A 15,833-nucleotide genomic window follows, 5' to 3' on the forward strand; every position below is an offset into this window, starting at 1 on the left:
TAAGTGTGTGAGTGGGGAGGGGAATCAAACACATAATAAAGGGTGTGTACACATGCTCAACAGCAGACACGGGCAGGTGTTCCTGTGAACACTGAGCTCCCTGCCATGATTATGCTCCTGTCCACTGGAGATCAGCCACAGCACCTGCAAGCAAGCTGCTTTATTCTGCTTCTCTTGGTACACTCCCTCGAACTCCTGAACACATCAGAAGTCCAGAGGGAGGCTTGCTACTGTCCACAGGCCCCTGTAATGAGTTCCTATATTCCATCCTATAGCTTTCCACTTCCAATTTTGCTTGTGTTTACTTTTTTCAGAGTATGTCAGAGGTTGGAGGTGAGCAGATTAAAAAAAAGAAAAAAGAAAACTCATTTCTCAAATATTAATCTCTTCTCATCTCCAGCTGCATGTAAGCTTTTGGAGGATTGTGTTCAGATATGTGCAAGAGAAATGTGTACAGAAGATGTACAGGAAAGAGGTAAGACACACTCCTGACTTCTTTCTGCTTTTGGCTTCACTGCAGTCATTGCAGTGTGATATAGCTTAGACATATATGAGCATTAACTGTATACCAGCCAGCTCAGGTACCAGCCCTAGCCTAGCTCCACCAGCAGAGAACTCAGAACAGGTTAATTCAGTCTGCTTTCTGGGCATGTTTTTTAGCCTGCAATAAGCTCTTTTTTGCTGTAGCTATAGTGCTACTGGAACCCAAGGAGGCTTACTAAAGGCCACTGTGCTATAATATATACTGTGCTACAGTATAAGCATACCCTTTGTAGGAGTGCTGGAGAGTCAAGTCAGATACCTTTCCTTTTGAAAGCAGTGATCCATTTGAAGTAAAACAGTGATGAATATACTTTTCATTTTTTAAATCTCCTAGCTTGTTCCATGAGCTAGTGAGATACTCTGCACCACTGCTGGGGAGCTGGCATCTTGTTCTTTCTGTGTGATCTTGCTTCCTTAATTGTGCTAAAAGTCCTTGTCACAGCTGAGGGGAGTGAGGAGAATACAAAAACTCTGTAGTTTGCCTAAAGTGCAGAAACATCTGGTTGAGTCATGAGTGGCTTGTTGGCTGAGTTCAGCAGGGGAGAAGCTGGCAATTAATCTGAAGTGTCACTAAATTCGATGGAAATTGTAACAGAGGGTTTCTTGGGACACAAAGGTAGCTTCAGCAGCCAAAGTTTGCATATGTTCCTTTTTTTTATTAAATTATAAAAGGGATTGCTGCAGTAAAATACAAAATGTCCCTCAGAAAAGCTCTAGTTACTGAGTGTAACCATACATGTTTACCCATTTTGTGGAGGTAGACGTGTCACTGGAGATATGATGGTATCTGAAGAAGAATGAGATAGCTGCAAATGCATAACCCTGGGAAAGGGCAGTTATTAGCCCATCTTCCTCAAAATATGCTCTGAGAGATTAAAATTCACTATACCTTGGGCTAAATTTGGCATTTGGATGCAAACTTCAAAGGCTGAATTTACATGCACACTTACAAGAGCAGAATTTGCCCTTTATGTCCCTTCCTTCTCAATGATTTCATTTCATCTCTGCTACCCATCTGGAAATAAGCTGGTATCCTATGAGAAGCTAGCACTCCCTAGAGAACCAGCAAATGCTCCACAGACCAGAGTCTGTATTCAACAAAACCTGATAAATATAATGAAATGCAGGATCAAATGAACAAATCTCTGCTATACTCTTTTACATGGTCAGGTGCTGCAAGACACAAGTACCTAGACATCATTCCTTCTGGCAGAGTATTGACCTGATCCAAAATCCATTGATCCCAGGGGAAGTCACTACATTGACATAAGTGTGTTTAGATCAGGCCCAAACAGTACAAACTAGCCTAAGACCTGTATATTTTTTTATATCTGTGTTGAAATATCTGCACGTTAAAACTACAGAATTTATTTTTCAAGTGTTGCAGATGCGCTTCCTTTTGACCCAAATGTGTTAGTTATGAACTGGACAATCCTGATTATATTCCGTTCTTAATTGATGGGACATATATTGATGCCTGAGTCACTTGTGCTCCGTTTTTATCTTTCTGACAGGTGTTTAAATTATAGTGTCCCAGCTGTAGAAAATAATTGTTTCATTTTAGTTGTTCTGCTGAGAGAGAAATTTCTTGCAGGCTATAATTCTCTCTGTCCAGTCACTTTGCATCACCTTTTCTCAAACGAAGTTGAAGCGGTAACCCACAAGGTATTTAACTTTTCTGAAATTTTTAGCTAGGTGAGAAAATGTTACAAATTCTGAATACCACCAAAAAAAAAATCACTTTTCCTACCACTTTTTTTTCCTTTTTTTAAGTTTGTTGTATTAAATGATAGACCATCACAATTAGCACCATGCTTTAAAATGTTTCTGCAGCTTCACATTAAAAAGCAGATGCTTTTTACTGGTTCATTTTTATTCCTTTAACTATTTGTACCTTGGTTATTTGTAAGCTTTTCAAGTGGACATTAAATAAATGAACTACAATATTCCCACTAATAGGAACATATTTCACCATCTTCTAAGACATCTTCTACCTACATATTAAAGCCCTGTAAAGCTACATAGTTCTTGTAATTTAGACAAAAGGTTAAAATTTCTTCCATTGGATTTATGTGTATATGAGGTGCTCTGAAGGGATTCTGCATGGATGTGTTTAGAAAGGTAGACTAGGTAAAAGGGGGGAAAAAAGAATGGAGATCATGGGAAGAAGTGGTAAGACATTGGTAAGTTTCTCAAAAATCATTCCTCTGAAGGCCCAAGTTTATGGGTTAAAATGATACAGAAAGGAAAGACACAGGCCTGAGTTATATTAATATTATTTTGCATAAATGTAGCTTAATGTGGAGTTTGGCCCAACATACCTTTTACCACTCAAATATAGAACACGTGACTTGGGCTAGGGAAAGAGATTACACATAAACCAGTTTAAGTGATCAGAAACTGATTTAAACCTGTAACAAAACAGATATTCAGTGCACATAAACCAGTGTGAAAATGGCTGAAACCAGTTTGAGATAAACTTGGTTGAATGTAGTATCAGACTTAACTCATCTGGGTCAAACCATTTTATGCAATGTCTGTCCCAGACCCCGTGCTGATTTAACCTAAATCAGATTCCCCCAGCATCCCAACATGCTCTGTGGGCTGTGCAGAGCTCTGCTCCATAGCAGGGCTGGTCCCTCCCCTCTGCTCCCTGGCTGAAGCTCCAGCAGATACCTACAGGCACAGCAGGGTCTGTTGGCTTCCCCGTGCCCTCTTCCCCTTCCTCTAAGCACTTGCTGCTTAAGCAAAGATCCCTTCCTCCTCTCTCCTAGCCAGCATGTGATATGCTGGCTAATACTGTGTGAGGTAGATAGGACAGTGTCCATTTAATGCTTTTTATTGCTAATCAACAGCTCAGCTGGTAATGTCCCTACATTCCTTCCTTTGGAAAAAAAGATGTTTAAGAAGAGTTTGAACTAATGAGAGAAGCTTTGTTTTCTGATGGGGTGCTAAATGCAGATAATACAGCTGTTAAATGCTCTGTTATAAAGGAGGGTGGAGAACCCCTCCCTAATCACAGCACCATGTAGGGGTCCTGGCCATGCTTCCCTCAGCTCAGCCCCATAGAAGGCAAGGGAGGGCTGTTCTAGTGTCCCCTGGCTCTTAGCTTGAGCCACTGCAGGCATGTGCTGGTATTTTTTTTCAATCCACAGGGAATGTTTGTGCAGTTACAAAGTGATTTAGCCTAGCCAAGTTAGACTAACCTGCAAAGATTGAATCAATTCAGGCTCAGGTTTTATGAATGTCTGTTCTTAGCCCAAAGGTACACAGGTTCCATAAAGGGTTTCTACCTGTAGGACATGCTACCTGCTTCAGTAAATGGTCAGAGCCCTCATAAAGTTTCTCTTTTTCAAACATATAAACACAAGCCAGGAAAAGTTTCCTGAGTCTCTGATTCATAGATTCATAGATTGTTATGGGCTGGAAGGGACCTTGCAGATCATTGGGTCCAGCCACCCTGCTCTAGGCAGGAAGACAGCTGGGGTCAAGTGAGCCCAGCGAGGTGACTGTCCAGTCTTCTCTTGAAAACCTCCAAGGTAGGTTACTGCACCAACTCTGGAGGGAGTTTATACCACAATCTGGCCAACCTGACTTTGAAGGAGTTTTTCCTGGTATTAAGCCTGAAGTGGCCTTCCAGGAGTTTGTATCCATTGGTACTGGTCTTCCCCAGGGGTGCCTTAGTGAACAGTTGTTCACCGAGCTTCTGATGCACTCCTGTGATATAGCAGTAAGCCACTATCAAGTCCCCTCTCAACCTTCTCTTCTTTAGGCTAAAGAGGCCTAACTGGTCCAAGTTTCCAAGGATCTAAAGGATAAGGACATAGGTTAGGGAAAAGCTTCTTCTCCTTGTATTTATACTTTGCCCAGGCACTGGGGTAGGAAGCACCTTGGGACTTGAAGTATTTATAATATAATTTTAACAGCATATTTTGAACGGAGAATAAAACCCTGGTAAATAAAATATTTTCCTTAAGGAAAATCTTTTCCCAAATCATTTAAAATAATTTAAAGAGTGCAATAATTTCTTCTATGTGGGGTATTTGTTTGAAGTTGTTGAATTGCCCCTTGGCTACCTTTAAATCTCATTTCTCATTCATTACCAACCTAAATTAAATCTGCAATAAATTAATTTTTTTAACATTTTTGAGGGGGAGGGTGAACAGGGCACTTGGCAGTCAACCAGGTTAGATACATGGCAGTCAGCCAGGCTCCAGAGAATAGTAGTTTTATTGAGTTATTTTTAGCATTCAGAAATACTTTTGCCAGCTCCACTCATCAGTCAATATCAAAATTTGAAGATGGCAAATAAATGCATAAAATTGTAAAACAGGAGTGAAAGATTTTCAACACTTCTTTATGCTTCATTCCCAGTTCAGGAAAAGGGAGGAAGTTCTTAGGCATGAGGCTTTTCAGTCCCAGAAAATGCATCCAAATATGATTGTTCCCTTCCTTGCAAATTCCTCCCTACAGCAGCTTCATCTTCATCTTCATTTTTCCTTCTCTATCCTCAACGTGACAAACAATTGTGCTATTACCAGAGACATAACTAGGAATTTAGATATTGTAGGCAGAATTCAAGGACCTGGGGAAGAAGGGACAGGGGCTGGTGCACCGTTTATAGTTTCGTTCAGGGCTATTAGGATTTTCTCACTTTTCAGTCATTCTCCATCTATATAACATGATCTATCAGCCACAGAAAGTCTGCAAGGAATGAGTGCAGCAATGAAAAGCCCCAAACTGGTCAGGTTTGCCCATCATTATATTGGCTCTGATGGAACCTGTTTGAAATTTAAAGCTTCTATGCAATGTCAAAATTTTCATGGTTCAGCACGTGTCCTAAATGCTACATATTTTACTCTCTCCATCCAGAGGCATTAGTCTAATTCCTTGGTTTATTATACTTCTTGAATTTCAGTATCTCATCCATTTTAATCTTTAATTTTTTATTTATTTAAACTTTTCCATTAGTGATCTTTCTTATTCTTCTATCCTTTGTTCCTTTTCTAAAAACCTTTCCTCTCCTCTCTAGCACCTTCTATAATTTTGAAGTCCTTAACCTTTTTCTCATTGGTGACGCATAGGGGGTGCATGTGGGTGCACATGCACCCCCTGAGATCAGCTGTGCACCCCCTGGAAGCACGAGCCATGAAACCGGAAGTGCCGGTGGAAGTGCACTTCCGGTTTTGTGCCTGGCTCAATAGCTGATCACCCATTAGGAGGACCTCCCCATCAGCAATCGGCTGCTGGGGGACCCCCCACCCCTGTCTGTGATCTGGTGCCCCCCAGACTTGGGAGGCACCGGTCACCCATGCTTTTTCTACAAGTATCAACTGAATTACTTTTTACTTTAGGGCTTGGCCCACGCCCTTTAAATTTAGTGAGCATCTTAGCATTCAATGGTCTCTGGGTCAATAAAGTCCATATTTGTGTTTTTCTTCTAATGTCAGATTTTTGCACAGATTCTACAAAATCCCAAAGGGCACATCTTTATGTTTTACTCTCTCATGCAAAGGACTGAAGGTCTGTTGAATCTTACTTTTTTTGCTTAGTATTCCTTGGTTTCCTTGCTGGGTGGACTTTAAGGCTAAGTACAGACAGTTAAAAAGCCCAAGGCTGAATTACTTGGATCATCACAGGTTAGTCTAAGCTGCATAGATTGAACTGATTAACAGATGAACAGACATTCACTTTTGATTACAAAAATGCAGCCACACACCTGCAGTGGCCCAGGCCAAAAGGTGGGAGTGCAGAGGGGGAGACTTGAGCACATCTCCCTGCTCAGTTGGATCAGACATTTTAGGCCAAGGCTAGCCCACCCACCTTCCAAGTGGGGTTTTTGGGGGGAGTTACAAAGCATCTTGGGATACTGGGGGAATGTGGGTTAATTTGAATCTGGAGGGGTTCTGGGGCAGAAGTTCAGTAAACTGATTTAACCTAAATCAGTGAAGTCTGATACTACATCCATTCAGATTTATCTTAAACTGCTTTCAGCCATTTTGAAACTGGTTTATGTGCACTGAAATTCTGTCGTGTTACAGATTTGAAGCAGTTTCTGATCACTTATACCGATTTATGTGTCATTTATGTCCCTACCCTAACAGAATATTGCTACCTTGAAATGTATTCATTTCATAAATTATATTTAAGCAATTTTTTATATTACACCACCCCCAAGTTGTCCCATTCTGATTTTCTGTGGTTAATACAATCACATTTTCTTATTATAATCTTTGTCTCTCCCATTTCTGTGTGGAAAAGATCCATACAAATAGGAAATGAAGCTGACTGATTATACTGGTGAAATGTAAACTAGTTATAAAACAGTCAAAATCACAAAATTAAGTTTATGAATGGAGGAAGTCCATATTTTCTTAATCTTCAGTTATGGTTGTGGTAAATTTACCTGTTATTTCTAAAGCAGTAGATATAGAGAGATTTATACAGCTAATTTCACTAGTTGCACAGAGAAGTTAGAAGTACAATGCTGAAGTATACTTTGTTCCTTTTAATATTGCCTTTAAATGCATCTTATGATTGTCCTCATTTTGCATCTTTTGTTCAAGTAAAACTCTATTGACAGCACTGGCAGTTTTCCAATAGAAAGACTGTTACAAGGACCAGATTTTCTAGATTGCTCAAAAGAAATAGGCTTCAATTATTAAAAATAAAAAAAGCCATTAGGTTCAAAGTATTTAGAACACTTAGCTTAGGTTCCTAAATGATAGCTAGCTTCTGGGAACTGAACTGTTTTGAAAATTCAGCCATTATTTTAACTCCTGCAGATTTGCTTTTTTGAAGACAGAATACGATTCTTATTTACACTGAGTCCCTTTTACATCTGGAAGTTGCCAACAGCCTCAAAGTGGGATAAAATTATAATTACACCCTCAGTAGGTCTCTCTAAACAGCTAGAAACATGTACATTGAGAATAACAGACCTAACTTTCTTAGTGCTGCAGTCAGTGACCTCTTACATTCCTTACTATGCTTAATTTTTTTGTGGTCATTGGGTGCTTACAAAAATTACATTTTTTGCATGATAAGATCCCTGAAAGTTCTCTACAGATGTGACGTAACACACATGCATGCATGCAGAGTGCTTTTAAAATAGTCGATCACATGAAAAATTAATCTTCATCAAATCAGGTATTACATGAAGATGCTCTAAAGTGTCTCCTTAAGGGTTAATTTTTTTGTGCTTGGCAGGGCTGAGCACTTGCTCTGGTGAGCACCAGCCCATTCCTGCCCCCAGGGCTGTCACTAAGAGAGAAAAGGGAAGGAGGAGGGGGAGGGAGTAGCAGGCAGCTGCTGGTTGGGCTTGCCTGGCCTGAATTAGAGGGGAGGAGGCAGGGTAGAATGGAGTCCCTTCATCTCACACTGCCCCCCCAGCTACCTTTGCTTGCAGGTCCAGCCTGACTCCCCCCATTACCCCATCTGTGGTAGCTGGAGGAGGCCATGAGGGAAGGGGGGGCACCCTTCCCCCACCCCACACATGGGCCTCTTGACAGTAGCAGTGGCAGCTACCAACTCAGTTTTGCCTGATGGAAGCTGGCAAGGGATTGTGCATCTGGCCCAGCTCCCCCCAATACCCCATCTGGGGAAACTGGGAAGGGCCCATTAGGCAAGGGGGCTCCATCTCTCCCTGCCCCCAACCAGCTGTGGCCAGGCTAAGCCAAGAGAGAAGCTGCCTGCTGCTCCCTCACCCTCCTTCTCCCATGCCTGCTGACAGTCCTAGAGCTGGCGGGGGGAGAGGGCAAGGCTGGAGAGAGGGACAGTTCTGCAGCATCCTCAGAGGCTGCTGGAGTGCCCCTGCCTTCTGTCCAGGGCCAGTGCAGGCAGGCCCAAGTCCTGCCCCGCCCCTCCCCCTGCAACCCAACAGGGAAACATCTGTTGGGTTGGGGGGCTCTAACTCATGGCACTCTCTATACAGCATCCTGAGTTAGAGTTCAACCGCTATGTATCTGTAGGCAACCAATTCTAACCATCCCTGCAGTTCTCCTTTAGCAAGGTGTGATGCGTAGGGGGTGCACTTGGGTGCATGTGCACCCCCTGAGCATGGCAGTGAACCCCCTACAAAAAGGCTGCTGACAGTGCCTGCAGCTGGTCACCACTCGCCACCACACTGCTAACACTGCCAGGGGGGTCTGTGGGCGGTCCATGATCCCTGCTGGCCAACACCAACACTGCTGGCAGTGTCTGCAGGTGGTCACCACCCTCCCCCACTGCTGCTGAAAGTGCCGGCAGCATTTGCGGGAGCTCCTGCACTTACCGCCGCTGCACTCCTGCTGCGCTCCCACTGCTGCTGCTGTGCGCCCCCCCCCCCCGCCTCAGGGGGCACGTGTCATTCATGCCTTTAGTGACTCAGTTCTTTCTTTTCATTTTGATACAAATCCAAGTTGGCCTCTCCTGTGCATAGGCCATCTACTTCTTGGTTAATAAAAGCTGCCATGGAACGGGAAGGAAAATTAGAATTCATGTATTGGTAAAAACTACATTTTTTATACTGATACCCCTGTAGGGATGATAGAACAGATGTTGACATGATTTACAAATACACCCAGGAAGTATTTTTTCCTTTGTAAATGATGCAAGAAGCCTTCTTTCCCCACAAGAAAAAAAATCTATTCAATGAAACTTTGGCTTTATGTCCTCTAGTTCCTAACATCCTGAACGTAACGGACACCTAATATCAGAGGATAGCTAGCTAGAGGAATGATTCGTCTCTCCAGATGTGTGAATTTGTTCAAATAAATGAATAACCAATTAAAAACATAATTCTTCTTAAATATTATAACAGATTTTATCCTAAGAATTATGGCAAAGTTCTACCCTGACTTCAGTGGCTAAGGTTTATGTTTCATCCTTGCTTTTGTAACCTTCACACTAGACTACTGCAGTGTGCTTTATATGATGCTAACATTGAGGACTGTGCAGAACATGGCAGATCACCTTCTGACAGGAGGAGGGGTCAATGGAAGCACATTACTCCAGTACTCCTGTCTTTCAAGGTCCAATTCTTGACCTATAAATCATAAACTGCCTGGATTCTAAATACCTAAGGGACTGTCTCCTTCATGGAATCACAGAAAATTAGGGCTGGAAGGGACTTCAGGAGGTCATCTAGTCCAAATCCCCGATCAAAGCAGGATTGTCCCCAACTAGATCATCCCAGCCAAGACTTTGACTATCAAGGTCTTAAAAATCTCCAAAGGGTGGAAATTTCACCACCTCTCTGTATAACCTGTTCTAGTGTTTTACTACCCTCCTAGTGAGAAAGTTTTTTTTTCTAACTTAAACTTCCCTTGATGCAACTTGAGACTATTGCTCCTTGTTTTGTCATCTACCACCATTGACAACAATCTAGATCCATCCTCTTTGGAACCACCCTTCAGGTAGTTGAAGGCTGTTATTAAATCCCTACTCAGTCTTTTCTTCTCCAGGCTAAATAAGCCCAGTTCCCTCAGCCTCTCCTCATAAGTCATGTGCCCCAGCCCCCTAACCATTTTTGTTGCCTTCCGCTGGGCTCTTTCCAATTTGTCCACATCCTTTCTGTGTGTGTTGGGGGGGGGGGGGGCAAAACTGGACACAGTACTCCAGATGTGGCCTCCTCAGTGCCAGATAGAGGGAAAGCATCACTTCCTTCAATCTGCTGGCAATGTTTGACTAATGAAGGCCAGTATGCTATTAGCCTTCTTGGCATCACGGGCACACTGTTGGGTCATATTCAGCTTATTGTACACTGTAACCCCTAAGTCCTTTTCTGCAGAGCTACTGCTTAGCTAGTTGGTCCCCAGCCTATACCAGGACATGGGATTATTCTGTCCCAAATGCAGGACTTTGGACTTCTCCTTATTGAACCTCATGAAATTTCTTTTGGTCAAATCCTCCAATTTCTCTAGGTCTCTCTGAATCCTAGCCACACCAGCATATCTACTACTCACCACAGCTTGGTGTCATCTGCAAACTTGCTGAGGGTGTACTCTATACCATTTTCCAGGTTATTGATGAAAATATTGAACAAAACCGGCCCCAGGACCAACCCCTGGGGCACTCCACTTGATAACGGCTGCCAATTAGATATCAGGCCATGGACTACTGCCCTCTGGGCCCAATGATCCAGCCAGGTTTCTATTTACTTTACAGTCCATTCATTCAACCTGTACTTCCTTACTTGTGAGAATATTGTGGGAGATGAAATCAAAAGTCTTTCTAAAGTCAAGGTATATCACATCCACTGGTCTCCCCACATCCACAGACCTTGCCTGTGAAAAATAAAATGAAAAAAAAATTGAGTACTTTAATCTTTCTGCATCCTCTGTCACTAGACTGCCTCCCTGATTTAGTAAAGGACCCACACTTTCCCTGAACCTCCTCTTGTTGCTGACATACTTGTAGAAACCCTTCTTGTTCCCCTTCACATCCCTCGCTAGATACAACTCCAATTGTGCTTTGGCGTTCCTAACTTCATTCCTGCATGCCTGAACAATACTCTTATACTCTTCCCTAGTTGTTTTTCCAAGTTTCACTTCTTATAAGCTTCCTTTTTGTGTTTAAGCTTATGGAAGAGTTCCCTGCTAAGCCAAGCTAGTCTTCTGCCAACATAGGATTAGCCATACTTGCTAATCTTCCTGCACATTGGGATGGTTTGTTCCTGCACCTTCAGTAAGGCTTTTTTAAAGTACAGCCATACTCCTGGACTCCTCTTCCTCTCAGACTGGCCTCCCAGGTGATCGTGCCCATGCTGAGTGAGTCAAACTCTGCTTTTCTGAAGTCCAGGGTCCTTACTCTGTTGCTCCCCTTCCTTCATGTCCTCAGGATTTTGACCTCAATCATCTTGTGGTCACTGCGCCCAAGTTGCTATCCACTACTACATTTGCCACCAATTCTTCCCTGTTTGTAAGCAGCAGAACAAGAAGAGAATGGCCACTCCAGCATGATGCAGGGAGTTGTCCCCAACACTCCCCCAAAACTTCTTGGATTGCTGGCACACTGCTGTATTGCCCTCCCAGCATAAGTCAGGGTGATTGATATCCCTGATGAGAACCAGCGCCTGTGATCAGGAATATTTTGCTAGCTGTTTGAAGAAAGTCTCATCCACCATGTCCTCCTTATGGTGGTCTATAGCAGACACCACCATGACATCACCCTTATTGCTCTTCCCTCAGACCCAAAGCCAGAGACTTTCAACAGGCCTATCTCTAGTTTCATATTGGGTCCCTGAGCAATAGGTCTTTTACATCAAGAGCAACTCCTCCTCTTCTCCCCTGCATGTCTTTCCAGAACACTTTATACCCATGCACGACAGTCTTTCAGTCATGTGAGCTATCCCAGCAAGTCTCTGTTATTCCAATCACACCATACCTCTATAACTGCATGAGGACTTCCAATTCTTCCTGCTTCTTTCCCAGGCTCTGTGCATTCATGTACAAACACCTGAGGTAACTTGCCAATTGCCCTTTCTCAGGAAGATTGAAAATTTCTCCCCTGTTGCCCCCTCCTACTTGTACTTCCTCCAAATCACCCACTTCAGGCCTTTGGTCTTCATCCCCTGGTGAACCTAATTTAAAGCTCTCCTCACTAGGTTAGCAAGCCTGTCTGTGAAGATGCTCTACCCTCGCTTCATCATGTGGGTCCTGTCTCTTCCTAGCAATCCGTCTTCTTGGAATAACATCCCGTGGTCAAAGAAGCCACAGTCCTACTGGTGACACCATCTGTGCACCTATGCATTGATTTGTAGGATGTTACTGCACCTTCCTGGGCTCTTCCTCTTGCCCAGAATGATTAAAGAGCACACCACCTGAGCCCCTGTCCCCTTCACCCTTCCACCCAGAATCCTGTAGTCACTTTTGATCTACTTAGGGTCTCCCCAGGTAGTATCATTGGTGCCCATATAGATGAGCAGCATTAGGTATTAATCTGAGGGTCAAATGAGGCTCAGTAATCTTCCCAAGACATCTCAGATTTGGGCTCTGGGCAAGCACCAGACCTCCTGAGACAACATGTCAAGCTCACAGATGGATGCTTCCATTCCCCTCAAAAGGTAATCTGCAACCACCATCACCTGTTGCTTCTTCTTGGTGGCAGTGCTCTCAATTCTTGCAACTTTGGGGAGGCCTGGCCTGTCCTCCTCCTCCATTGCTAGGTATCCATATCTGTTTTCAAGGCAAACTGCTACAGGTGGAGATGACAATTTCTGCTTTCTGCCAGAGGTCACAAGCTTCCAGCTTCCACCTTTCTGGCAGTCCTTGTCCTCTCCCTTCTCTAGCACTGTCTTTGGCAGGCCTTCTTCCACAGTCCTAGAGATCTTCATCATTGAATCAAATTCTCATTGTGCAGAAGGCTTTGGAGCCTTGCCCCCGCTTCCTGCAGCTCTCTTGACTGCTTCCTGAGGGACACCATGAGGATGCACTGCTGACATTGCAGTGCAGGTAGTCCTGCATCTGGCTGTCCCTGGAAGGAACCTGGAGCCGCAGGCTCCACAGCATCAAACCAGGACCTGGGTGGAAGTCTTGATGGTTGGCAGTTCTGCCTGGACAGACATCTCATAGGTGCAAGCAGAGACAATGGCTGTGGACCTGGCATTGTGATGTCTTCCAGCCATTTCTCTTGGTTTGTTAGTCCACTGCCTCTCTCTTGCTGCCCTTCTTCCAGGCAGACCTTCCCTAGCAAACTCACCTGTAGGCTGGCTTGTTTACTGCTCCTTGGTCCCAAGAGGTTCCTTTTCCCCTGCTTCCTGTCACCAAGCCTAAAAGTTCCCTTTCAAAGAGAGGAGTGGCACACTGTTTGCCCAGTCTCCTTTTATATGCTTCTGGGTCTGGACTGGCTTCATCCCCTCATTAGAGGTTTTGTCAGACAAAAGGCAGCAATCATTCAGGAACCATTCAGCAAGCAGCACTCAAACTGCTGCTCAGAGGACATGCCCAAAACACACACAGCCCACCAAACAAACACTCAGCAAGCCAAACACATAGGCAGCCATGGCTCCCTCACCTTCCCAGAGCAGGATCTGGTACCTGGCTTCTCTTCTTTTTCCCCTTCCTTATCTTGCTTCATCAAGATTCCTAAAGTCAGCCAAGAGTGACTTCCTGCAAGTACCATCTGTGCAGGAAGTTTGCTTAGCCAAAGCACATGGGATTTTATTCTTGGTTGTTGCTCCTCAGCTCTGGAACTCCCTTTCCCTTGAGACCTGCCAGAGCCTCAGCTTGCCTATCTCCTGGAAGTGATGTATGGCATTTTTATTTGGACAGGTTTTTAGCAGATGGGGTTACATTTTGTGGATTCTTTTGTGTACTATTTTATTGTTTTATTATTTTATCTGTTGTTTTATTGTAAGCTGCTCTGAGCCTTTGTGGAGAGAGCAGCATAAAATACTGCATAAATACAGCATAAAGTACTGTAATTGAAGGAAAGAACCTTGGCCCTACCATTGGCTTTTCTATACTTTGTATATAATATTTATTGGATAAATAGCAGGAGGATGTTTTCTGGTCAATAGGAAGGCAGTGGCCAAGAGCTGAATGAATGTCTCTTCACTAGAAGGTCAGGAGCAGTCATATCACTGAGCCAATTTCCTTCTATCCAGCTTTTCTCCTGGCTCTTCATGTGTTTCCCTCTGGGCCTCTCCCTGGGCTACCTACAAGGGGAGGGCTGGAAAGTGCCTTTTAGGAAGTACCTAGCCCATGGCCTTCTGGCTACAACATTTTGCTAGGAGCAGGACATGGAATCCCCTCTGGGTGAGAGAAGGATTCTAAGATGGGGGTTTGTTGTCCCCTGGCTACGTGTCTTAAACAATAGATTCTTGAGTTCTGGTATCAAATGATTGTTAACTGTGGTTCGTTTGGGACTTAATCTGCATTACATGAAAACCCCAGTGATTCTATTATATTCTGGATCCCTGCAAAGCTCAGAAGGAGAACACAGGGTGAGAACAGGTAAGCAAAAATAAATATCTAACTTAAAGGAGTATATGATTGATAATGTCACCAAAAGCTCAAATAGGATTTAACCTCTACTGCAGTCCTCAGTGAACTGGCTAAATTCTAATGAGGGGCATGGATTATGACACTCTTGCACCTGGCATTTCTTTCTGATTAACTCGGTCCTTCACTGCTCAGGATCTAGAAAAGGCATTTCATTATGCTGAAGTCAAAATGAAGGTACCTACAGGTTCAATCTAGTCATACCTATTGATATCCTTAGTAACATGGAGTAGCAATTCACTTTGTGAGTACTTCTATTACTTTCGACTGTTTCCATGGAAGAGTTTTTCAGCTCTAATGAACACTCAAAAGTTCAAATTCTTATTAGAATCCTAGCTTCAGAAGGATTATTAATGGAAAAAGTATTATACAGGTCAGTAAATCTATCAGAACCTGGTCTACTGACACTGACTTGATTTTATGCTGTATTTCCAAAAGGGGCTGGCAAAATCTGTTTTGAAAGGACCTCTCATGAAATCCATTCACTCACTATAAAGTAGTTGTTTATTAGAAACTGCCCCTAAGCATTTACCCCTTTAAGGCACTAAAGCTGTGGTTAAATTTAGACATGGTTTATTTTATCTGAATACCTGAAACAACATTTTTTTTTTCTCTAAAGGTTGCCAAGAAGTAAGTTATAAGACAAACAGAAGAGTGAACATAATCTAAACATCTTATGAAAGAAGATAAGATTTCAGTCAAATAGGAAGAATTTATCACACAAGACATCAAAACAAGGACAGGGTACTTTACAGGTCTAGATTCCTCTGAAGATAAGAATTTGCAAACTAGCTTGAGGTTACTTAAGCCAGTTAGCCACAGCAAACCAGCAAACATGTGCACAGAACTGCTGAAGTGCTCCAGATGTTTTTTGTATTTTTTTACAGGCTAAACCAATTGTGTAGGACTGCTGATGACCTCCAGCTTGTAAGAGAAGAGGTATCCTTTGAAGTAAAGCTTCAGCAAACATCTGACCAACTTGTCTTCATTTCAGCAACTTCTGTGAATTAAGTAGGTTGTAAACTATCCAGAGTGAATATTCTGGATTTTAGATTTGGTCTTAAAGCATCAAGAATAAATAGCATGTTTAAAAGCAAAAAGATATGACTGAGATGGTGCAAACCTGGCCTAGGCTTAGGTATATAGTGTTTTTCTCTCATTTCAATCTTCTACCCTTTGATTTTCCTCATGCATTAATGATATGGATTACGATTCATACATTTGCTTACAACTGCAATTTAGAAGAAGCAAAGGAGACCAGTATTGTACAGCTTAAACCTCATTTGAATCCTGATCAGTTTAGCAGTT

The 15,833-nt window shown here is 43.0% G+C and overlaps 1 long non-coding RNA gene across 1 annotated transcript; it reads left to right on the plus strand.

Annotated features, from left to right (window-relative positions):
• Nucleotides 1-262: 262 nt before the first annotated feature.
• Nucleotides 263-15,552, plus strand: LOC109283450 (uncharacterized). Its single transcript, XR_002090604.2, has 2 exons — nucleotides 263-475; nucleotides 15,145-15,552. It is a non-coding gene; the product is annotated as an uncharacterized LOC109283450 (long non-coding RNA).
• Nucleotides 15,553-15,833: the final 281 nt, after the last annotated feature.

The sequence above is a fragment of the Alligator mississippiensis genome, chromosome 1 (assembly GCF_030867095.1).
Source record: "Alligator mississippiensis isolate rAllMis1 chromosome 1, rAllMis1, whole genome shotgun sequence".
Taxonomy (NCBI): Eukaryota; Metazoa; Chordata; order Crocodylia; family Alligatoridae; genus Alligator; species Alligator mississippiensis.